The sequence below is a fragment of the Lissotriton helveticus genome, chromosome 12, assembly GCF_964261635.1.
Source record: "Lissotriton helveticus chromosome 12, aLisHel1.1, whole genome shotgun sequence".
NCBI lineage: Eukaryota > Metazoa > Chordata > Amphibia > Caudata > Salamandridae > Lissotriton > Lissotriton helveticus.
This window is the reverse complement of record NC_136073.1, coordinates 311026427-311052321: the sequence shown is the minus strand read 5'-3', so window position 1 is coordinate 311052321 and position 25895 is coordinate 311026427. Positions and strand designations below refer to the sequence as shown.

The following is a 25895-nucleotide window of genomic DNA, read 5'->3' as shown; positions in this document are numbered from 1 at the left end:
AACGACCCCTCCCTTATTTCAGTAGACACTCGGACAACGTTACAAAGTGGTGTCAGAAGTGAGATCAAGGGTCCCTGTCCACGTGTCTAGCCATGACATAACCCATACCTCTGAGCGATATGGTTTCCCAGTTGGCTGAGGGACAAAGACACCTACAACTGGTGTTTGAGCAACAAGTACAAGAAGCCCGGGTAGAAAGGGAAGCCTTACAGAATGCCCTGAAATATCAGGCCACCATAACGACCACTAACCAGCAGGTTCAGGACACAGCCATTCTGAGACTCACTGATGCGATAGTCAACGCCCGGGTTCACCGGACTGTCCCCGGTACCGTATTACAGAAATATCAGGAAGGGGAAGACCCTGATTATTTCTTTTTTAACTTTGAACGTGTGGCCTTCACGGCGGCCTGGCCCCGAGAAAGGTGGGGCCAATACATCGCTCCGCTCCTTACTGGAGAATTGCAGGCCGCGTACCAAGCCGCCAACCCGACTGGAACCACTGCTTATTACGATTTTAAAAAAGCGATTTTAGAAATACTAGGATTTGACCAGGAACACTACAGTTTGAAATTTAGGAAGGAAAAGTGGTCTGCTGGAGACAATCCTAGGGCATTATACTACCGAATACGCGACCTGGGAAATAGATGGCTGACTCCCCACATATCCTCTATGGAAGAAATAGTTGAAAGAGTCTACCTGGAGCAGTTTTTAGACGCCTTACCCCCTTCTACCCGGTCTTGGGTGAAACAACATCCAAACCTGAATGCCGCCTCAGCAGTCGACATCGCGTGCGCCTTCCACAGGTCCCCTGATTTTAGGGCAGGCAGCACACAACCACAGCTCTTTCTTCCAACCTCACGAACACCTTCATATCCAAACCCCAGGTTCCCCCATAAAATCCGACCAAAAACCTATGGTTCCACCTTGCCTCACCCCAAAACCAGCTATGATCCCCTCCAGCCCCAGCGGACAGGCTCCACAATGTTTTAATTGTGCAGAGTGGGGCCACATAGCCAGACAGTGTCCTCTTAAACACTCACCCGTAGAACCCATGAGGTTGGATATTCCAGGGGTAGAATTTTCTTAACCAAAGAAGGCCCCATGAGATACAGAACCGAAGTATTTTTAAACGGGAAGAAAAGACAGGCTTTACTCGACACCGGGTGCCATGTTACGGTAGTAGATAGGTCCCTCCTCGGGGTTCCCCAGCTACAAAGTAAGGAACAAGTAAGGGTAACCTGTGTCCACGGGGATACCAAATCCTATCCCGTAGCAGAGGTGTTATTAGAAGTAGACAACGACCCCCACCTTAAGAAGGTAGGAGTAATCCCCTCCCTACCCGAACCGGTGATCATAGGGACGGATCACCCTAAGTTCGAGACTTATCTAGAGGGAAAAAGAGAAAACACCCAGGCATGGCCACAAGAGGCTCCATTTTTCTCCACTGCCTTAGAACACTCAGATCCCAAAGACAAGAAGAGTAGAAGGGAAAGAAGAAAAGAAAAAAAAGATTTCCTTCATTCTCAGATACCCCGTGCCACTTTTCCTGTTTCCCTTTTAGACTCCGAAGAACCAAGGCATTGCAGCTTCAGAACAGCCCAACGGGAGGATGAATCTCTCATACACGCCTGGGAACAGGTCCATATACAGCCACCCGAGCAGGTAGGTCCTTATTTTATTATGAAGAAAGGATTATTGTATCGAGCTGAAAAAAAGGATTCCCATGTTAAAACCCAGCTGGTTGTGCCATCCCTTTTTCGTGAACACGTCCTATTGTTAGCTCATAACAACATAGAGGGGGGACATTATGGGAAAGAGAGTACCCTCAGATACCTACTCAACCGATTCTACTGGCCCGGGGTGTATAAAGATGTTGCCAAACATTGTGCGGCTTGCGTAAGGTGTCAGTACACTTGTCCTGGAGGAGTCCATAGAGCCCCTCTACAACCATTACCCATCATCGATATTCCTTTCAAAAGGGTGGGGATGGACCTGGTGGGACCCCTAACCCCCTCAGCTAGAGGTCATCGATACATGCTAGTCATAATCGATTATGCTAGCCGGTATCCGGAGGCCTTCCCCTTATCAAGCATGACCTCCTCAGCCGTAGCCCAGGCAATGATTACACAATTCATTAGAGTAGGCTTCCCCTCAGAAGTGTTAACAGATCAGGGGACCCCTTTTGTCTCTCGAATGATGGGTCAAATCTGCAAAATTCTAGGGATCCAGAGACTCCACACATCAGTCTATCACCCACAGACGGACGGTCTTGTGGAGAGGTACATAACAACATAGAGGGGGGACATTATGGGAAAGAGAGTACCCTCAGATACCTACTCGACCGATTCTACTGGCCCGGGGTGTATAAAGATGTTGCCAAACATTGTGCGGCTTGCGTAAGGTGTCAGTACACTTGTCCTGGAGGAGTCCAAAGAGCCCCTCTACAACCATTACCCATCATCGATATTCCTTTCAAAAGGGTGGGGATGGACCTGGTGGGACCCCTGCCCCCTCAGCTAGAGGTCATCGATACATACTAGTCATAATCGATTATGCTAGCCGGTATCCGGAGGCCTTCCCCTAATCAAACATGACCTCCTCAGCCGTAGCCCAGGCAATGATTACACAATTCATTAGAGTAGGCTTCCCCTCAGAAGTGTTAACAGATCAGGGGACCCCTTTTGTCTCTCGAATGATGGGTCAAATCTGCAAAATTCTAGGGATCCAGAGACTCCGCACATCAGTCTATTACCCACAGAAGAACGGTCTTGTGGAGAGGTACAATAAAACTATCAAAAACCTACTCCGCAAGATCGTCTCAGAGACTGTGAGGGACTGGAGCCAAAAACTACCCCTGGTCCTTTTCGCCATACGAGCCCATGAACAAAGATCCACAGGGTTTTCTCCTTTCGAACTACTGTTCGGAAGAAAACCAAGAACCCTGTTAGATATGGTGATTGAACAGTGGGAACAGGAGGATGAAGAAGGGAAACCGTTAATGAGATACGCCACAGACCTTAAAGCCTCTCTAACAAAACTCTAGGGAATGGTACACGATATCATGCGGGAAGCACAAGAAACACAAATAAAGTACTATGACCGTAATAGCAAACTCAGGGAGTTTGAACCAGGGGATAGGGTGCTCATATTGCTTCCCTCCACAGAGGATAAACTATTAATGAAGTCGCAAGGACCATACACCATAGAGAAACGGGTAACACCGGTCACCTATAGTGTATATCTACTTCATCGAGCGGCAAGGAAGCAGATTTATCATGTAAATCTGCTAAAAAAGTGGATAGACGCACCACCCTCCACAGGGGTGGCGGGGACAATACTATTGATATGTTCCTCCCCATCGATAGACATTCCCCCCTCACCGATTCAGGAACACTCTAACCAACCGGTGCCAGTTGGAGAGGTGTTGACGGGCACACAGAAATCCCAAATTGAGACCTTATTAACAACTTTTCCTGGTTTATTCTCTACCTGTCCGGGGCTAACCTCCTTAGTGCAGCATCAGATAACACCCCTGATCCCTGACATTGTTAAACAGAAACCCTATAGGTGCCCAGAAGCACGCAGAGAAGCCGTAGAAAGAGAAGTGACCGAGATGCTACGGGCCGGAATTATAGAACCCTCTCAAAGCAACTGGTGCTATCCAGTGGTTTTAGTGCCAAAGCCTGATAACAGTATACGCTTCTGTATCGACTTTAGACGGGTGAACGCCATTACTAAATTTGACACCTACCCGTGCCGAGAATTGATGAAATGGTAGAACGCCTGGGGAAAGCACGGTACATGTCAACCCTTGACCTGACAAAAGGGTATTGGCAGATCCCGCTGACCCCCAACTCCAAGGAAAAGACAGCCTTTGCCACCCCTTCCGACCTATACCAATTCCGAGTACTTCCCTTTGGGTTGCATGGGGCACCAGCCACCTTTCAGAGGCTGATGGACCACCTCCTAAAAACCCATCAAGCATACGCGGCTCCTTATCTTGATGACATTGTGATATTTAGTCAAACCTGGGAGGAACACTTGGAACATCTAAGAGCCATCTTTTCCGAAATACAGGGCGCCTCCATTACCATCAATCCCCAAAAATCATTGTTAGGTACAAACGAGATACAGTATTTGGGCTATACCATTCGGGAAGGACACCTGAAGCCACAAATAAACAAAATCAAAGCCATCCAATCCATCCCTAGACCGACTACTAAGAAGGAAATTCGTTCCTTTTTAGTGTTCATAGAGTACTATAGGAGGTTTATACCCAACTTTTCCAACATCGCTACTCCCCTTACTGACCTCTTGTCCAAGACAAGCCCCACACACATACGTGTATAGTCTACAGCACATGAAAACAGCTTCCAAACCCTTAAACATGCTATATGTACCGCTCCAGTGCTAAAATGTCCGGATTTCCAACGATCCTTTGTCCTCCAGGCTGATGCATCAGGCTACGGATTAGGGGCCATCTTGTGTCAGCCTGACAATGCTGATGAACTGAGACCTCTATTATTCATCAGGCGAAAGCTACTCCTGAGAGAATCCCATTATTCGACAGTCAAAAAAGAATGTCTAGCGATCAAATGGGCCATAGAATCCCTGCAATATTATCTGTTGGGTAGGCACTTCCTTGTCCTCACGGACCATGCTCCTCTGACCTGGCTTGCTCGAAACAAAGACACTAATGCCCGCATTTTAAGGTGGTTTCTCGCACTGCAACCTTTCTCATTTCAGACTCTACTTGTACCTGGTACGAAGAAGATCAGTGCGGACTATCTGTCTCGGTATCCGTCCACTGAATGGCCCTATCGTCCATTCCTATGGGAGGAGATCTGTGAGAAGGACCGGTAGGCCGACAACCGGAAGTGGGGAAAGCCGGGAGAGGACGCCCGAACCAGACCGGAAGTTGCCAGCGGTCTAGCTCTCAGCGCTGACGTAGACACGCAAGATCGGCTGGCAAGCAATGAAACCGGAACGGGGAGAGCGGAACGGCGGCAGAGTTGTAAAGACATGCCCAGGAGATCGGAGGGAGACGAGGAGGCAAGCGGAACAGCAACGGGAGGCGAGCGGAGGAGAAGACCAGCAGCGGGAGGCGAGCGGAGGAGAAGACCAGCTGCAGGAGGTGCCAAACGGAGGAAGGGACCAGCTACAGGAGGTACCTCCAGGAGGAGGGGAACCGCGGAGGGAGCGAAACCCGGTACCCTCGAGACGCGCAAACCCGGAGGCCCAAGGAGGGAAGAGGACGCCCCGGGTCCAGACACCGCGACCCTGTTGACGGGTCGTGGCCCAAGGCAAGTGCCACTAAGGGGAGTATTCTGGTGGGGTGGGTGGGGTGAAAAGGCATAACACTGACGGTGTCAACCTCTCTTTCCCGCACACCCCCCCTTTTTTCCCTGCACATTACGCATGGTGACGGTAGCACTATAACCCTTATATAGCACAGGTTTGATTAACCTGGTCCCGTTCTTCTTTTTCACCTCTGCCCTTCCATGGAGCCTGACGAGGGGGAGGAGTCACAGGAACCACAGATCCAGGAAGAGAAGTAGACGCTCCATTCGGATAGACAGCACCCTCTCTCATTATTTTTTATTTTTTTTTGTTCCCTAATTTACCTGTGTTTAAACCTCTTACCAAACAGACACAAAGGAAGTCTTGAAATAAAACAAAGCACTTTGTCAAAAGGCTACAACGACCCCTCCCTTATTTCAATAGACACTCGGACAAACTTACACTCCCCCTCACTAAATCCTGTGAGGTCTAGATGTGTTCGAATTATGCAGGCTAGGGGCTCCCACATGAGGTCAAACAAGAGTGGGGATAGAGGACATCCTTGCCTCGTGCCCCTCCCTCCTGGGAATACAGTGGACATGTCTCTATTCACCCTTACTCTGGCTATCAGGTCTTTATAGAGCAGGTCTATCCAGGCCGGAAATTCTGGACCTAACCCAAACCTCACTAGGACCTGTTTCTAGAATGGCCACTGGACAGCTTCAAATGCCTTCTCAGCATCCATGGACAGGATTATGTGAGGAGATTTATTGTATTTGACTATCCCCAGCTAGTTGTATAGCCTGCGGAGATTAAACCTGGTCAAACATTTGGGCATGAAGCACGATATGGTCCCTATGTTTTAAGTTGGTAATCACTGTTAGCAGTCTGGCGGCGAGGATGATAGCCAATAATTTTGTCTCAATGTTTAGGAGTAAGATCGGGCAGTAGGAGCTGCATTGCATTGTGGGCTTTGCCGATTTATGGATCACTACTATCATAGTGCTACGGCGGTCCAGCGGGAAGACGTCCTCTTCTTTCACATCCCTGAACATTGTGAGCGGGTAGGGGCCCGGGATCTCAGCATTCATTTTAAAAAGCTATGCCGGTCTGCCTATAGGACCCGGGGCTTTCCCAGTCTCTAAGCTGCCTATAGCCACCAGTACCTCTGAAAGGCCCACATCATCCTCTAGGTTTTGGTGCTCTTCCCCTGTTGAGGTCGGAACCGTCACCTCTGTTAAGTAGTCTTGTATCTGTGCGGTGTCAGCCAATTGTCAGACCTTATAGAAGGCGGAATAGTATTGTGCGAACTCATTCGCAATTTCCCGAGATGTGACATAGGAAACACCATCTTCTCCCAGAATACTATTTACCCACTGTGCCTCAGCTTCACTCTTGCCTAGTCAGGCTAACAGCCACCCCGCTTCGTCCCCTGTGTCATATAGGTGATCTTGCGTAAATAAGATCAGGGCCCTGCCTTCCTGATGGGCCAGTGCCTAATATTCCATGTGCACTATTGTGATCCTGCGCATTATGTCAGGGTTGGACTCTGCCCCAGGGCTGCCCTCCAGGCCCAAGAATGTCCTTTCTAGGTCCTCAATTTCTAGCACCTCTGTCTTCCTCTTATGTGCTATAATATTTTGCACCCTGTCTCTAAGCACTGCTTTATAGGCCTCCCAAAGGGCAATGGCCGATGTTACTGAGTCTTTGTTCTCATTAAGTATAACTCTAAGTTCCCTGGCCACCGGCTAATGTTTTAGTTCCCAGGCATTCAGTCTTCAGTCTGCTGATTTTCTACGACATCGTGCTCCAAACACTAGATAAAGTGGTTAGTGATCTGACAGGCCCCTGGCCAAATAGTCCATTCTTTCTATATCTTTCACCTCACCAGCTGGTGCAAAGATGTAGCCAGTCTGGAGAACACCTTGTGGGCACCTGAACAAAATGCATGATCATTAGGATGATGCCAGCACCAGAGGACCGAGAGCCCCATGACCGTTGCAAAGCCAACCAGTTCAGTCTCCTTCTGCAACCCTTGCATTGGGCTAGTGGGATCTAGGCATTAGTCCAGTACATCATTAAAGTCACCCCCCAATATATGTATGGAAGAGCCTGCCTCCAGTATTATCTCTGCCACCTTATCTAGGGTTTGCTTTTGTAGTTTTGGGGAGGAGTAAAGAAGCTGACCAGGGTTATAGCCCCCATCCCCAGATTTCCTTTACCGCCACGTACATCCCGTTCGGGTCAGTCCATATTTTCTCTATTAAGAAAGGGGGTTTTTCCTGATCAGAATGGCCACTCTGCGGGATCTCGTAGTAAATACCACATGGGCCAGTGTTGTATATGCCCGGGAAACAGCAGTGGGACACCAGCAGGTGCGTCTCCTGCTATAGAACCACTTTAGGTTTATGTCTCTTAATATATCTGGTTACCAAACCTCTTTTGATCTTATTTCCAAGCCCATTGACATTCCATGACATTATTGAATGCCTCCTCTCATTGGGCCTGTTGGTGTCTGTCCATCTAGTGTGGTGGCTCCACCCTATGCGTATGGATTGTCAATGTATCCCACCAGTAGCAAAAGCTTTCGCCTCTACCCAACATCCCAAACGCTCCCCCCTGGACCCCCTTCCCCACTCTCCTGCGCACTTACCACTACTCATTAACATGACAACTGTTTCACTGGTCAGGCCAGAGCGGTCTGTAGCCCTCCCTCCCCAAGTCTAAACTCCTCCCCACACCCTCAACTGTCCTCCCAGAGAGTCACCAACTTCTCTGTCTGAAACCTGTAAGGAAGAAATCAAAGAAGTTAAGACAACTGGCACCCTTTCACATATAGTTTGGGGTCCCTGCAAAGGAGTAGCGTGCCGATCTTCAACCTCTGGTGCTCCTATTCCTTGTCACGTAGTGCGTTTGTGCCAGGGTCCAGGGAGGCCTGGAGCAACAACTCGGCCTCCATGTAGGCTATCGACTCCAGCAGTGGGTGGCTGTCTTCTGAATCCATTGAGTGTTCATGTTCGAATTGATCTCATGTGACCTTTTCTGCTTTGTGTTCTTTGGCTGTCTTCGGACCAGTTCCCCCTCTGTATCGGTAGAGAGGCCAGATCTTGGGACTTGTCACGTCTGCAGGAGGGGGACTTCATTCATTGGCCTTGTGCCTCTGCGCTAATGCAGTTTCTCTTACACACCTGAGTTTTGGGTCTAGCTCCTTCCTGTGTTGTACTCTGCTGCATCTCCCGGGTGCCCCTGTCTCAGTGCCAGGATGGATGTTCCTCTATCCAGGTTCATGCATCCTCTGGTTTCTGAAAGAAGATAGTCTTGCCTCAAAGATGACCTTGAGTTTATCTAGAAATAACAACATATATTGAATATTCAATGCCATCTCTGCTTCTGTATTTCCCTAGAGTAGTTGGGGAAAACCATGATTTTGGATTGGGCATGTCGAGCCTCACCCAGTCATCGCACCTCTCTCAGTATCATGTCCCGGTGCTGATTATTTAGAAAGTGGGCAATGAAAGGTTGTGGCAGGGCACCCACCTGGGGTTCAGCGCTTAGGGCTCTATGACAAAACATGAGGAGAACTGAGCTAGCAGGAGAGAGTCTTTTAGCCAGTGTTCAAGAAATGCCCCTGTGTTAGGGCCCTCCATGCCCTCCGGAGAGCCCACAAATCTCTGATTATTCCTCCTTGTATAATTTTCGGCGTCATCCCCCCTCCAGGCCATGTCTTTAAGGGTGGTTCGAAGTTCAGTGGCCTCCTGGGTGAGGCAGCATGACAAGTCTTCTATTTCAGATATTTTACTTTCTGCGTGTGTAACTCTCTCTGACAGGTTATGGAGGTCCTGTTGGAGCAGGGCGAACTTGGAGTGGACTTCTACTATTCTCCCTTCTAGTGTTTCCGTTGAGATGTGTATGGCCTGCAGGAGAGCTGCATTATCTGGCATGCCTGCCATCCCTTCTTCCAGTCCAGCTTGGGGCCCATTATCTTTGTATACCAGTCCATTTTGGATCTATTTTGCCCTGCTTCAGCTGCTCAGTGTTTTTATCTTTAGCCATGATGTCCGGGTCCGCAGCATCAACCAGGCATCCGTATCTAGGAGGGTCCCAGTAGCAGTGTGGCACCTCTGTAAGCCCTTCCCGGTTCTAGGTGCAGGAGTGCTGCCTCCGGATACAGTATGCTCGGGGGGGGGGCAGTTGGGCATCCAGCAATCGCAGTCTCAACAATTATATTAACTTCTCTGACTTATACAGATTTACGTCCTGATGATGATCCTCCATTTATAATGGATCGAAACGGTAATTACATATAATACAAATCCGCACTTATGTTGTTAATTTGTGATGTGCAAGCTATATCTGAACTTTTGACTAATGATACATATATATCTATTCTTTGCACATAAATATTATGATTGTTTGAGCACCAAGCATGGCTTCCTCACCCTACTGGACTACAATGTAGATTTTGTATGACTGTACATATGTTTTATTTTTTATTAAAACTTTTCTTAATATGTAATGTCTGTTTAACCTCCAATACTACTGTTATCATAGGGAAATTTGTGCAGTGAACTATTACTGGTTTCCCTTGTGCTATAAATACAAAGAACTAAAGGGGGAAAGGATATCCATCTTGGATATAGGCAATAAGATCAAATGGATCAGCAAGCTTAAACAGCTTGTTTCTGACATCGGACTGGCAGAGGCATGGGACAGCCAGACCCCGCCGCCAAAACAAACTGTAAAGAAAGCCTATTGGGAGTGGGTCCAAGCAGAGGAGGCACTCAGCTCCAACAGGGGTATTCTGAAAGAGCAGTTCCTAGATCATAAGCCTGTCCAAAAATTGGAACCCTTTGTCGATTTTATTCAATCCCCAAGAGAAAGGACACTATACCTGAAGCTGAGGTTTGGAACTCTTCCACTCAATGAACTCACAGCAGGGTGGAGACAACACATTGCGATATCCACTTCCTGCCCTGGCTGTGCAGCTCCCTCAGAATCTATCCCCCACTTTCTTTTCGCCTGTCCAGCATATGGATATGCGCGAAGAAAATGGCTGAAACCTGTTTGTACCAACTTGGGATCCAAGAATTATAGGGAGGTGCTGTGTATCCTAAAAACTGATACAGCCTCCCCCAGTACAATTTGTGGGGTAGCTAAATATTTGGGTTGTGCTTGGTTAACTAGAAGTAAGCTGCTGAGGGATAACAACAATAATAACGGACAAAAGCTAGGCTCCTTTCACGTGCACTGTCGCCCCTACTGTTTACATATATGTCTATTTTTTATTGTTTTGATATACCATTTGTATTTATCGTAATTTTTAAGACGTGTTTCTTTTTTACATTAGTTGTATGGAAATATGGTACTGTCTTTTAAAACTGGTACTGTTTTTAAAGTGATGAAATTGGATTGTGTATGATATTTTATATCGAATAAAGTCATACAACAACATATCAATCTTGTAACTAAATTGAATAATCCCAAACCAAAAAAACTGGGATCATCCCAACTTCCCTGCTTGAACAATCTGTCTGATCCTAGGCAACTGTTTTATTCCACTTTGCATCCTTCTTCTTTATTATCACCTTAAAATACAGGAGAACAGGTTGCACACTGTACTAAAACCTCTCTTGCATTTAGCTTGATAGACTATAAGGCTGATCCATGTATAACAACAAGCTAAACCAAACAGCGGGTGATCATGACAACTAACTTGCTTCTCGGTTCATGAATGGCATAGTCCTCAGTAAAGGGGGAGGCATGAATGTTTTTAAGTTCATGTATGAAAACAATCACATAAAATACCTCTCAAAGCAAGGATATAATCTGATGTACTAAGGTGAATGTCTACTACATGCTGAAAAGTAAAAAAAATGTATTTAGAAGAGACATTATCATATAATCAGCATGTTTGTTGCAAGGAGTCTTTAAAGATGAATATGCTCCTATAGATAAGTGGAGTAGGACAACTTTGTGCATCACTTAATTTGAAAAAAATGCATGCCCTGTTTGTTTAACATCTTTCTGAATGTCAGTGCTAAGGCAGGTAAACAACATCCCAGGACTGCTGGTCACCAGATGGCCGCATGTAAGGGTCAGAGGTCCGCAAGTGTGTCCCTGAGTATCCCAGACATAAAGAGAAAGAAAGATAAAGTTTTGGAAGAAAAAGGTGGAAACAAAACTAGTGGGCCCTGGGGGCACATTTATCAATTTTTCATGCAGGGTAATTAAGCAATGAAAGCGTTGTCCCAACAGTGGGCAACGGACCTGGGTTGCACTCTGATCAATAAAGTTCATTCCATTCAAAACGAAGTTATCTTGGTTTATCCTTTTATTGTTCTTTTTTCTTTATTCGAAATTCACATTGATGAATTCATGTTCAGATTATTTTAATCATAATCGTTATTTGGTATGCCCAATGCATTTCGGGGCTTGCCCTTCATCAGGGGACTTTGGCATTGTAATCGAGTAATCCCGAAAGTGCGCTAGCCAAGTCACACGGGTACGGTACAAGTGTCCAAAGCGGTCTGAGGTATGGCCGTGCTGTAATGTTCAGGGTCAAAAAGATGAGAATCTCCAGACGAAGTTGAAAAGTAGCGTACTGCCAGGGATCCGCTCAGGAGGGTTCACTGGATTGCACCTACCCACTGTATTACCCGGATTTTAATATCACAACCAACGTTCGGAGTGCGACTGTTCATTACAAACTTTTGGGTAATTAAGCAAGCCACCTTGCTGTGCTGCACTGCATTAAAGGGCAGGAATGTGTTATATTTAACTCATACAGCGCATACCTGCCATTTCCATGTGCTGGCTCACTCTTGGCTGCCGCGCTCTCTGTTGTTGCAGCTATTTTAAACCTGTGCTTTTTAAAATTTGTTCGCGCTGCTGATAACTCGCCCCCAGAGCTGCTAGAGCTCATTAATTTCGCGCTGCCTACCTCAGGTGTCGGCTTCTAGGCCGGCGAACAGTCAGGCTCACCTGCACCCTAATTGGTATTTCACCCGCATTTGGCGGGATTCAGACAGCCTAGTGGGTCCGTCCGCCATCTTGGGTGGGGTTGAAGGCTGGGAGCACTTCGGGCACCATCTTGCGTAGGGCAAGGGACGCAGGAGGCGGATCTCCGCTCGGTCCAATACTATAAAAGGATGGAAGTGCAAGCGCGCAGCAGTTGCGCGCAGCGGGCGTGACGTAGGCGCGCCGGAGGTGCGCCAGAGGTAAGCCCGTTTGGGCCCGTTCACGTAACGGGCGCGCATAGGGCCGCTCCCTCTGTCCCTCCGCATTTTCCACGCCATATCTACTCTCGAGTCGCCCTACTGGACATTAGACCGAGCCAGGTGCTCCTGAGTAAGAAGGGTACTGCTCTCACCTTGCCTAACACCCTCTCTTGTGGGCTGCTTAACGTTCGGTCGCTCTGCAAGCACCATACAGAGATTACCTTCCTCATCGAGACCTTGGGGCTCGATGTTCTGTTTCTTACGGAAACTTGGACGCGGGAGGACTGTCTGGTCGAACTGGGCCTGGCTTGTCCTCCAGGTTTTAAAATCACCCACACTCCCCGGCTGAAGAACAGGGGGGGTGGAATTGGTGTCATCTACAGATAAATACTGGGTTTCTCCCAACTGAAAATTAGAGAGGTCTCGGGCTTTGAGCTGATGGGGTTCTCTTTTAAAGATCTGGAGAGAACATTGGTCACGGGCGTTTTATGTTATCGCCCACCGGGCTCGGCTCCTTTCTTGTCAGATTTCATCGACTTGATATATGACCTCTCTAATACTCATTCCAAGTTACTGGTTCTAGGGGATTTCAACCTGTGGTTGGGTGGCCCGCTGGATAGTGCGTTTACGACACTTTGCCAAGCTTTTAGTGATATTCAACTGGAACAACTGGTCCTGTCAGCCACTCATAGGGGAGGTCACGCCTTGGATCTGGTCTTTGCAGACGCACAACTAGTGGTGGTCAATGATATCCTATGTCAGTGCTGGACTGACCACTCACTAGTTGCTTTTTCCCTCCGTCTGGGGGACCATTCCTCGGGGAAAACTGGTGCCGCACAGGCTAAATTGGGCAGACCTTGGTCGCGACTATTAAAGTCATCGTCTCTGCCTTCCCTCTTACCAGAAAACTTCTGTCTGAGTGACACGGTGGAGGAAAGCTATACCATCTTGTGCAAGTCCATTATAAATACCTTGGACAAGGCGGCGCCTCTTCGTAAGTCCCGTGGCAGATTGAACCGGGCCTGTCCCTGGTATACGGAGGAGCTGCGGCAGCTGAAGCTGAGCTGCAAACGTGCCGAGAGAGCCTGGAGGAAGCAGTACTTGCCCTTAGCGAGGACTTCGTTCAGGCTGGCACTGCAGGGCTACAAGGCGCAGATCAGGCTGGCTAAGGCTGCCTTTCTGGAAACTACCTTGAACCAGGCGCCGAACAAGTCACAAGCCCTGTTTAAAATCGTCAGGGATCTAACCCACCCTAAGTGCGTGGCTAACACGGTCCCTGCGTCGCAGACTTTGTGTGACTCCCTGGCGGACGCTTTTGAGGAGAAGACCGCTATGATCTTGGAAGGTCTAAAAAACTCAGTGCCTCTGGCTCTCGGCGTGGGAGCTCCAGTTGGCCCGTCCAGTCGACCCCGGCCGGCTGTATCTGACGCCGGCCTGGGAGCTCCGGACGGACTACCTAGTCTACCCCACCCGAGTGACCCAGATCTTAGTTTGGGAGCTCCGGACACTCCTTCCAGTCGACCCTTGCTGAGTGGATATACCCTTGCTTCAGTGGCTTTGGGCGTTGGGGCTGGTCCAACGGGGCAAAGCAGGTCTGCCTCTAGTCAGGCAGCCTGGGTAGCCCAGGATACCTCGCCCAGCTGGCCCCGGCCGAGTGGTTTTGTTCCCAGCCTAGGAGCTCCGGAAGCCGTGCCCAGTCGACCCCAACTAAGACACTTTGCCACCCTCTCCTTTGAGGAGTTCTGCAGTCTGGCATGTACGGTGACTTCAGGCTCTCCGCTTGATCCACTGCCTCCCAAATTCTGGAAGACATTTCAGGCGGAACTTTTCCGGCCTTTGTATTCCATCTGCCTCCAGTCTTTGGACTCGGCAACGGTCCCTGAATGTTGGAAGCTCGCAGTTGTGTCACCACTGCTCAAGAAACCGACGCTGGACCCCGCCTGTCTTTCCAACTATAGGCCAATCTCCTTGCTACCTTTTCCCATTAAGATCGTGGAAAAGTGGGTGACCCGCTCTCTCTCTGGCTTCCTGGAAGAAACTGGATGGTTCGATGAGTCGCAGTTCGGTTTCCGCCCCGCACATGGGACGGAGTCCGCACTAGTAACCGTTTTGGACAATCTTCGTTCGCGAGTCGACAGTGGTCGGGCAGCCTTTTTGGTGCTGCTCTACATGTCGGCCGCGTTCGACACGGTTTGCCATCGGACCCTCATCAGGAGGCTTGAGGAGTGCGGGGTCACAGAGGGGGCAAGAGACTGGCTGGTATCTTACCTTAATAACCGGCAGCAGATGGTCACGCTCCCCCCGTATCAGTCAGAGCCGCGGAAAGTAGGACAGGGGGTCCCACAGGGCTCGGCCATCAGCCCCATATTGTTCAATCTTTACCTCCGCCCCTTGGTCCAGCTTATAAAATCTTTCGGTATCTCTGCTTTTAACTACGCTGACGATACCTAGCTGGCCTTCTCCCTGGAAGGTAGTAATGCGGTCCCGCTGGAAACATTCCATCGCTGCATGGCAGCTACGGTGGACTGGCTTTGGGCTAATTCCCTACAATTCAACAGCACAAAGACCGAGGTGCTCCACTGTTCCATGGACCGGACTCCGAGGGCTCTCCCGGAGAATTTCTGGCCTGCCACGTTCCCCGAGACGGTATCGGCCGCGGAGTCAGCTCGTAACTTGGGGGTGATCTTCGGTCCAAATCTGCAGCTGGTCATGCATGTCAACAAGACCATCTCTTCGTGCATGATGCTGCTACGCATGTTGCGTAAAGTACTGCCCCTTCTCCCTGCACTGGCCAGGCCGGAAGTAGTTCGCGGGACCATACTGAGTCGCTTAGACTACTGTAATGCGCTACTTCTGGAGGCACCAAAAAATCTGCTGGGGAAGCTACAACGGGTGCAGAACATGGCTGCTAAGTTGGCTCTTTCTCGTCCAAACTTCAGCTCCTCTACCCTAGCATTAAGGGATCTACACTGGCTGCCGGTGCACCTGCGCGTAATGTACAAAGCGGCATGCCTAGTATTTAAGGCGGTACACCGACAGGGCCCAGTGCCATTGCAAAATATGTTTGCTTGGTATTCCGCCCAGCGGCCCCTTCGTTCCTCTTCGGCTCATCTGTTGGTGGTTCCGAGGTTTCAGAGAGTAAGGATGGGTGGCCGCTCGTTTAGTGTCGCAGCGGCCAAACTCTGGAACTCCCTGCCACTTCCTTTAAGAAGTCTGGGGGACTACCTTCCGTTTAGGAAAGCCTTAAAAACCCATCTTTTCCCTAGAATTGGCTGAGCAATGGAAGTGCTATTGACCGGAACTCAAGCGCCAGGATGCCCTTGGGGCGACAGGATCGCGCTATACAAGTACACAAAATAAATAAATAAATAAATAAATAAATAAATAGTGCCAATGCACGCACCCTTGCACCAAGGTGAAAGGGTGCCTGCGTTGTAGGCAGGATTGTTTTGGGACAGGAAGGGGTACCTTCCTGCACAGAAACAATCCTCTGAGGCATTTCCTCCTCTATGTGTGCTGCAGATGGCAGCACACATAGAAAGAGGAAAAAACAAGAAATAAAGATATTTCTCCTTGTTACTCCTCACCTGGGGGCTTGCGGGCCAGGCTTGGTAAATCTGGCTTTGTTGTTGGGTCGCCCTTGCGCCCCCTTTCATGGCGCCAGGCCGACGCAACAAGGCTAAATATGCCCCTGGCGTTCAGCGGTGCCGTTGCCAGATTCCTAAGAAAAACTTTGTGCCCCTTAGCTTATTTTTGTTATTATTATTATTTCTTTTTTGCAAATTTACCACTGGCCATTCCTAGACATAGGCTGCTTAGGTGGCCACCCACAGCACCATTGTTCGGGGGCGACCATGTACCGTAAGTACATAGATGCTGTAATGTCAAAAATGTAAAGAATGACCCCAAATGTTATCTGCGTGCATATTCCCGAGGTTATCAGTATTGATCTGACAGCGGCTGATAATGAATTCACCCCACTCACGCCACTGCACCTCGAGGGATGGCGGGAATAAATAACCAGGCTGCTGAAGTCAATACCCTGTTAACCTTCAAGAGGCTTCTGTGGCTCCGTGTGACGTGGGAATGGGACAGAGGAGCAGCAGCCCTGCTTGCCATTCCGCTCACTGCTGGAAAACAAGCCAGCCCTTAAGTCCAAACTGTCACATTTGCCACGTAAACATTTTAGCACATGCTGTACGTGAAAAACATATTTCCCTGCTTGTAATATGAAGTGGAGGGACCCTTTACCGACAACAGTCCCTTTGAGCTAAATGTAGGCCAGTTACTCTGACTACCATAGTATTGTTTGACATAGTTCAAGGCTGGAGTTATTCGTTTTGAAACGTAAAATACATTTACAAACTACGTAAATACATAATAGCAAACAGTTAAAACGATACATCATACCTTTAGAAGACAGTTTACACAATCCTGATATACGAAATATGATACATATTTACACATCTATAGGCAATCCATCAAAATTCATGAGCCTGACTGTGGCACAAGACTTTAGCTTCCATAAGACTGAATCTGGTGAAGAGAACATCGTTTTTTTCAGAATTTGAGGGACAGAAGGCTGTCTTCAGAAGAGACCTAAGTCACAGAAAACCCACTTTGGGTAAATACACATACATGAATCCACACTCACAATAGGAACCTTATATCACCAACATGAAGACAATTAACATAGGAACCAAGAAATCAAGTAATCAATTGGAATCAAATAGACAGTACAAATTTATTCGGCACCATGTAAAATATATATATTTTTTAAAACATATGTTAAAAATCACAATACCCGTCTAAAGTCATCATAAAGCAACAATTTAAAAACCATAAAGGTAAAGAATACAATCAAATTCTGTAACAAAATAAAAAATTAAAAACCAACAAAATACAATTAGATCCACCATTGATCCTGCACTTCCTAGTCCACATACATCGTCAACCTGCCTGCCTGTTCTCCCAATTCTTATTGCTGCTATAATAAGATGTAATTTGTCTCTTTGTGATTTTTTTCAATGTAGTGGATTGTATTCTTTACCTGTATTGTTTTTATATTGTTGCTTTATGATGAATTTAGACAGGTATTGTGATTTTTATATATATGTTTGAAAAACATTCTTTTACTGTCTATTTTATTCCAATTGATTGCTTGATTTCTTTGTTCCTATGTTCATTGTCTTCATTTTGGTGTTATAAGGTTCCTATTGTGAGTGTGGATTTATGTATGTGTATTTACCCAAAGGGGGTTTTCTGTGACTTAGGTCTAATGTGGTACCCTTCTCCTTTGGTGCTTGGGTCCCTCTCTCTTTTCTTGAGTTGTCTTCAGAAGAGAGACATGGCACACCTCGTCTGCCTTAAAAAATGCAAGTGAAAAGTGTGCGCATGATAAACTTAGAAGTAAATCCTCTGTTCCTTGTGTCTTATAGCGCCTAGACGCCCCCGGCCAGTCATTTGCGCTTGATAAAACCTGTCATGCGTTCATTAAGTCAGTCTTTCATTCATTCATTTATTCATCTAATAAGCTCCGAAGACGTGCTGTTCAGTTGAAAACATGTAATGGTGCAAAGATATGCAAATATATGAAATCATGTGATTGAACATGCTTGTATATTCCACACACACTAGCATGATGTTTTCGTGTTAGTTAGTACATTCTGCCTTACCACCACAGATGTGCATACTTTTCTAGTTAGCATGTGCCAACCCGGCAACTGTTCTGGTGCAGTATGAGTAATAAGTTAATAATGACAAACCGTTCACTATTTTAATCATATGGCTGTCACAGCAGGCCACTGTGGGATATTAATACCTGCCAGCTTAGTGTTGGAGTTCGTGCATTTTTGGCCAACTCTTATGTTTCACTTTTCTGACTCAATCTCCGCCTTTTCCTCCATAGCAAGCCACACCATTAATATGAGCGAGTTCCTTTGAGTAGGCCTATCATGTGTCACACTGAGCATGTCCTCATTTGTTTTTTAATTCAAACTTTTTATTGAAATTGTGCAAAAAATACAAATAAACATAATCCAATTACATGATAAGGCAAAGGAAATACAAAGGGAACATACTTGCATGGATGTTCTGCTAAAACCCAAGAATACACAGGAAGAAAGAAATCAACCATAGAGTAGCATTGACAGCTGTGAGATAGTAGGGTAGGATTGTAATAAAGCGTATGCATTACGAAAGACTATAATATGACCTGGTGGATGCTTCAGTTGTAAGGTTTACAGATGCTACGTCTAACTATCTCCAGAACATACCACAGTGATAGAAGAGAGGAACAAAAGACATTACATACAAGCAATATATAAAGACAGTATATATTGTTTTCTGTTCTCAAGCAGCCGCGCTCGGTAGTAGGTGTACCTGCAAGGCGGTGACGTGGGGAGTGGGAGGGGCAGCATGGGGGGGGGGGTAGTAATCTACGGATTACGGAGCTTTACAGGTAAGTAAACATATAAATAAATAAAACAAATTTCGTTGCGCGCACTGCATCGCATTTGGGGATGCAGTGCACTCAAGGAAATTCGTTTTATTTATTTATATGTTTACTTACCTGTAAAGCTCCGTAATCCATAGATTACTACTATCCACCCTGCCCCTCCCCCTCCCCACGTCACCGCCCTGCAGGTACACCTCCTACCGACCGCGGCTGACGAGGTGTCACAGGAGCAAAAGATATGCACACTCTCTGTGTGTTGGGCTCCTCAGCTGAAGTTAAGGAGAGCCTGGTTGATAGGTGAAGGAGGAAGTAAGGGTTACTTGAGGGTGGGTACTCTCTTGGCAAAGTAAGTGTCGAGCTTTACCCACCAAGTTCTCTGCTGCGATGTCAGGGGGAGTGTTGTAGAGCAATGTAGTCGGCACCCCTTATAGGGCAATCAAGTTCAATCAGGACTTGAAGGAGGTGAATGCAGTGTTTTCCAATTGGTAATGATGGATCCACAAGCTGCTACTAATGGAATGACTAAAAGTAGGGCATCAGAGTGGGATTTTAGGCTGGGGTCAAGAAATCCTATAATGATTGTTTGGAACTCACTTTTAATCTGGAAGCCAAATAGAGATGAAGAAACCCAAAGACTCTGTCCCAAAACGTCACAATAGCATTACAAGAGAAGAGTAAATGTGGCAGGTGGCCATTTTCTATATTACAGTTCCCACAAGTTGGTTCATCTTTCAGGCCAACCTTATGGAGGAGAGAGGGGGTTCCAAAAATTTCTATGCAGCAGCCAGAACTTGGTTTTAGAGAGTGCAAATGTAATTTTATGAGATACTACTGATTTCCCAATCGCTTTCCAGTGTTCTTGGGAGATCGAGGTATTTAGGCCCCATTTTTCATGTATGCTTTGGTTTTGACAAGTAGAGGTTGTTTGTAGTAATTTATAATATTTTGAGATCTGGTGGCCCCGTTTGTTGGCTACAAAAATCCATTTAGGGATAGAAGGGTCTTGGGAGAGAGGGTTGGCTTTAGATGTACAGGACTTAGGTTTAAGAAAATCATAGAAGTCCATGTTGTCAGGTAAAATTGGATTTGAAATTCACTAAGAAAACTGGGTAGTTTTTCGGAACTAATTGTGCTTAAAAGTGGATCCCTTTAGACGATCAGCATTTCCAATAAAGCGGAGTGCCCTGAAACTGAATAGCGTGATGTTCCATAGGGAAACCAAGTTAGGATGCTTAATCGGAATTTCCAGGATTTTAGGATTTTGCTAGTTTTAACACGCCCTGTTTGGTGGTTTGGAATTTTGTTTTAGCTGGAAGGGCAGGTTTAAATTTATTGGAAAGTGGTTTAATGGGATGATAATCTTCAAGAATTGTCGTTTTGACTAGAATCCAGGCTGGAGTGTACTTCAGTAAGAGTCTGTCTAGTCTACGGTGGAAGTCCTCAGAGAGGGAGAGTGGGAGCATGGATATAAGGTAGTTTCTCTCTATCTTCAAAGGATAGTTGAGGAAGCTCTAGCTTATCTCGATAGGCTCTGCAGGATTCGGGCAGGATATGCAAATCATCGTGGTATAAAGATTCATAGAATTCTCTAAATACATATAGAATCTTATGGGGTTCTGTTTGTATATTTTTCAATTAAACTTTGATGGAGATAATCTGTTTTTGATTCAGTATATGTATCAGATAGGAGGCCAGCATTTTTCCTGCTCTATTTGCCTCACAGAGTTTCAGGCCTTTTAATTTGTTAATCCAGATTCCTGCCTTCTCGCTTAATAGTCTAGTGTATTTATATTTTCTGTTCAATAAAAGAGTGAGGGTGCTGGGGTCAAGATTCGACATGTGGAGGGTCTCAAGATTTTTGATTTCATTTTCCAGAGAGACTATTTTATTGTTATGTTCCTTGTTTATTTGCTTGAACGTCTTGTATCAAGTGAGGTATTTTCTTTGATATAGTTATGGATAGCCTTTTCTAATGTATTACTTGTGAGCGACATCTTTGATTGACTCATCATTAAAGCACCAAATGTTATTTTTGTGATAGTTCCTGTCAATGTCAGAGATATACAGGAGTGGTCTGAGACTTGACGTGGTAGTATGTCAGACTGGTCGATGAGGTGAGCATGAGCGCTCGTAACGAGTAAATATTAAATTCTTGAATATGAGGAATGTGGGAAGGAGAAAAAGTTGCAATCTTTGGTATAGGGGTGCTGCAGCCTACCACAGTCCTTCAGATGAAATCTGGTGCAGAGATTTAGCAAGGCTTTGTGAGATTTTGAAGAATGGAGTGTGTTTATCGATTGTCTGTCTAGAACATGGATACTCACAAACTTCCTCTCAGGGGCCAAATTTACACTGAGGTTTGTGGCAGAGGGCCACACCGGTGGGGGTGGGTCAGTGGGGGGGGGGGGGGGGGAGCTAGAGAAAAAAAAACTGTGACCAGGAGGTTGAACACAGGCCCCTGCAGTGGATGCATTAGCCCACTGAGCCACCAGACCCAGCATACACACATCTATCTATCGATCTATCTATCTGTCTATCTATCTATCTATCTATCTATCTATCTATCTATCTATCTATTCATCTCTATCTCGCTCTCTCTATCTATCTATCTCTCTATCTATCTATCGCTCGCTCTCTTTTATCTCTCTCTATATATCTCTATCTCTCTCTATCTATCTATCTATCTCTCTCTCTCTATCCCTCTATCTATCTCTATCTATCTCTCTTTCTCTCTATATATCTCTCTCTCACACTATGTCCCTCTCTCTCTATCTCTCTCTCTCTCTCTCTCTCTCTATCTCTATCTCTATCTTCCTCTCTATCTCTCGCTCTCTATATATCTCTTTCTATCTCTATGTCTGTGTCTATCTGTCTCTCTGTCTCCATCTGTCTCTGTCTCTATCTCTGTCTCTATCTCTGTCTCTATCTGTCGTTGTCTCTATCTGTCTCTATCTGTCTTTGTCTCTATCTGTCTCTATCTGTATTTGTCTCTATCTGTCTCTATCTGTCTCGGTCTGTCCCTGTCTCCCTCTGTCTCTATCTCTGTATCTATCTCTGTCTCTGTATCTATCTCTGTCTCTATTTGTCTCTGTCTCTATCTGTCTCTGTCTGTCCCTATCTGCTGTCTCTATCTGTCTCTATCTCTCTGTCTATCTCTGTCTGTCTCTATCTCTATCTGTCTCTATCTCTATCTGTCTCTATCTGCTTCTGTCTCTATCTGTCTCTGCTGTCTCTATCTCTATCTGTCTCTTTCTATATCTGTCTCTGTCTGTCTCTATCTGTTGTCTCAATCTGTCTCTGTCTCAGTCTGTCTCTATCTTTATGTCTCTCTGTCTGTCTGTCTCTCTCTGTCTCTGTCTGTCTCTATATGTCTCTGTCTCTATCTGTCTCTGTCTGTCACTGTCTCTATATGTCTCTGTCTGTCTCTGTCTGTTTCTATCTGCCTCTGTCTCTGTCTGTTGTCTCTATCTGTTGTCTCTATCTGTCTCTGTCTCTATCTCTCTGTCTCGGTCTCTGTCTGTCTGTCTATGGCTGTCTATCTGTTTCTGTCTCTATCTGTCTGTCTGTATCTCTTTCTGTCTCTATGTCTGTCTCTATCGGTCTCTATCTGTTGTCTCTATCTGACTCTGTCTGTGTCTGTCTGTATTTGTCTCTCTCTCTCTCTGTCTGTTTGTCTCTATCTCTATCTGTCTCTGTCTCTATCTGCTCTGTCTGTATCTCTATCTCTGTCTCTATCTTTCACTGTCTCTGCCTTTATCTATCTCTGCCTCTATCTGTCTCTGTCCAAACCGGAAGCTTCGAAAAGGCCCTTTAAAAGTCAGCGGTGAAAGGCTTACAGCTGACTTTTAAAGGGCCTTTTAGGAAACTTTCTGATGGTGCATGACGTCACAGAGGCCGTCAGTAAACACAGAAGATGGCTGCAGGAGTATACGTAGTAAATACCTATTTAATACGTATTCACTACGTATGCTCCTGCGGCCATCTTCTGTGTTTACCACCGGCCTCACTGGAAATGTAGAAACGGCAAGGCAAGGTCCGTGGGCCACCAATGAAGGCCTGCAGGGCTGCTGGCGGCCCGCGGGCCGTACTATGAGTACCACAGTGTTGGGATCTGGCTGGAATGAGTGGGTTGGAGCTCGTGTGGGTTCCACTCTTGAATGTGGTGTTCCGTGGTAGTGTCAGTTGCTGGGGGGCCCTGGGGGATGTCAGATGGCATAAACTCGGTTCACACCTTTCTTCATTTCTTCATTTCAGTGACGATGAGTTGGTCTGTCGATTCAGTTTCCCTCTTATGGCACTCCTGAAGCCTTGACAAGCTGTGTCCTGCTGCTCGGATTTCTCCAGCAGTGCTGCCCGGACATTTTCTGATTCTCTGTGCTGCCCGGAGTCCTCTTCACCGCGCCTTGGTGTGTTCCCTGGTTGGCGCAGTACGTGAGTGTTGTTTTCCTGCGGCCCCACTGGAAGTTTTGCAGGGTGGCGTTATTTGTCGATAGCCACCGCGCGACGGACGGCTCAATTTCAGTTGGTGTCCTTCCCGAGCCATGAGGGTTCGTGCACCTTTGCCTGGACACGGATCTCTGTGACCAACCTTGTGACGTTATCCTGTTCTGGTGCTGCTGTGATCTTGCACCTACGACGCGACGTTTGCAAATACGTCTGACGTATCACTTGCCATTTTGGACCGGGCCATATCGAGTTCAACCTGCACATTCATTGGTGTGCACACTGTTTTCGATATTTGGGCCGCATTGGAATTCCCGAGCTGTGCATCTGGTGATGCGCACACCAATTTTCCTTCCCAGCTTCTGTATTTGGGCCAACGCTGCACATCCAGAGATGCGCACACCATTTCTCTTCTTTTCCTGTATTTGTGCCACATTGGAATTTCCATTCTGCGCATCCGGTGATGCTCTTCCAGTGCTATATGGTTTCCTGTGATGCGCATACTCTCAATACATTTTTCGGTGATGAGCTCACCCTTTGTCTTTGTTCCTGAGCAATACTCTGTTTGCGCACTCGGTGGTGCGCACACCATTTGGTAATTCAATTGTCTTGCTTAACATTTTACATTGGTACATTTAAGTTGTCATTTTAGTTTATTTGTATTTAAGTACTCATTAGGTGCAGTAGGTGTTGGGCAGCAACTCACACATGTTTGGCCATGGATCGTGTTTCGGCACCTCCACATTTTCTACAATCTGTAGGTACTCCACCTCTTCAATGTGAGCAGTGGAAAGACACATTTGATGCATATTTGGAGGCTATTGACGGTGAAACTTTCACTTCTAAGAAGCAACAGTTTTACTAATTTACCATCTTGGTTCTGAGGGTAGGAATATTCTGAAAATTTTACCTTTGGAGATAGTAAGCACTCATGTAAGAGGTGGTGACAATGGCGATTCACTCATTGTCAATGACTATGCTTTTTTTGTCAAAACTTTAGACAAACGATTTAGTCCCCAAAGAAATGTTATTCTTGAACGTCACAAGTTTCTAGAGCGCGCTCAAAATCCTGGTGTGCCCATTGATGACTTTGTTACTGCTCTTAGAATCCTAGTGGTTACCTGCAACTACAGGAAGTTTAGAGATGAAATTATTTGTGATCAATTAATTGAAAGGACGTCTAACAAAAAGATTCAAAATAAGTTATTGTCCTCTGATGATCCTGATTTAGAGACTGCACTCACATTGGCTAGGAGTATTGGACACTCTCAATTTTGTGTAAAAGAAATGATTAGTACTGCCTCATCTAGCGAAGTCAAATTGTTAAATTCTAAACTCAACTCTAAACCGTTGAAGGGGTCCAACACCAGTACTGGTATACGGACAAGTCATAGCGCCAAGACGCCTTCGGGCATTCGTGTGCTTTAGAAATTGACAAATCAAATCAAATCAATCATACTGTGCGTCCTACTACACATTACTCCAAACCCAAAATTGAGCTAGGCGAAGCCATGTGCTTCCGTTGTGGGAGCATATCTCATTTAGGGAATGCCAAGTTTTGTTTTGCTTTGAACCAAAGTTCTTATAAATGGGGAAAAAAGGTCATTGTTCTTGAATGTGTAAGGTTGTTATGGTTAAGAAAAATTATACATAGATGCGAAGACCATTGCAGAAGACTTGATTGATTCTGATTATGAGAGTTACGAATTGTTGATGTTGTCTCCTTCATTGTCTCATTCTGAAGGTGTTGTTGAACTATCTTCTTTGGGGGGGTCTCACAAAAGGAAATCTCCTTCATGCAAGATTAGCGTTAATGGGAAATGCCTTCATTTTCTTGCAGATTCTGGTTCTCCTTTTACTCTCATCAATGTGAAGGATTTCGAAAAATTAGACAGTGTACAATGGCAACAGTCCAATATCAAAATCTTTGCTTATGGGGGTAAACGAGTTGAAGTCTTAGGAAAGTTTTTGGCGAATCTGGTCTTTGGTGCTGATCTGGCTACGAGGACGGTGTTTGAGGTAAAGTATGGCGCAAACCTGTTGGGGTGGGAGAAGCAGGACGCTCTTAACATCACACTAGATCCTAACCATCCTGATATGGTGGTGTCCCGCAGTGCACTATTAATTTTACAATGTGCTTTCTCTTGATTCAACCTGTGCTCAGTCAATTGCTCAGGTATCGAATGACAGGTGGGTACACCTTTATCCTGAAGTGTTTAATGGTGAGCTTGGTAAACTTAAGGGTTTTCAGCATTGCATTGTACTCAAGCATGGTGCTAAGGCTGTAGCTCATAAATTGCGCAAGGTACCCTTGAGTCTCCGCAAAGAACTCAATTGTGAGTTGGAATGACTGTGTACAGCTGGGGTTATTGAACCTATTGAAGGTTCCGAATGGTTGGCCCCTATTGTTTTAGCGCACAGATCCAATAAATCCCTGAGGATGTGTGTTGACTTTGAGAGACCTTAAACCTAACATCTGAGTTGATCATCAACCTC

At 46.3% G+C, this 25895-nt stretch overlaps 1 long non-coding RNA gene across 1 annotated transcript; it reads left to right on the top strand.

Annotated features, from left to right (window-relative positions):
* The first annotated feature begins 1550 nt into the window (after positions 1–1550).
* On the top strand, positions 1551–25110 carry LOC144799130 (uncharacterized). Its single transcript, XR_013603755.1, has 2 exons — positions 1551–1664; positions 23211–25110. It is a non-coding gene; the product is annotated as an uncharacterized LOC144799130 (long non-coding RNA).
* The last annotated feature ends 785 nt before the right edge of the window (positions 25111–25895 follow it).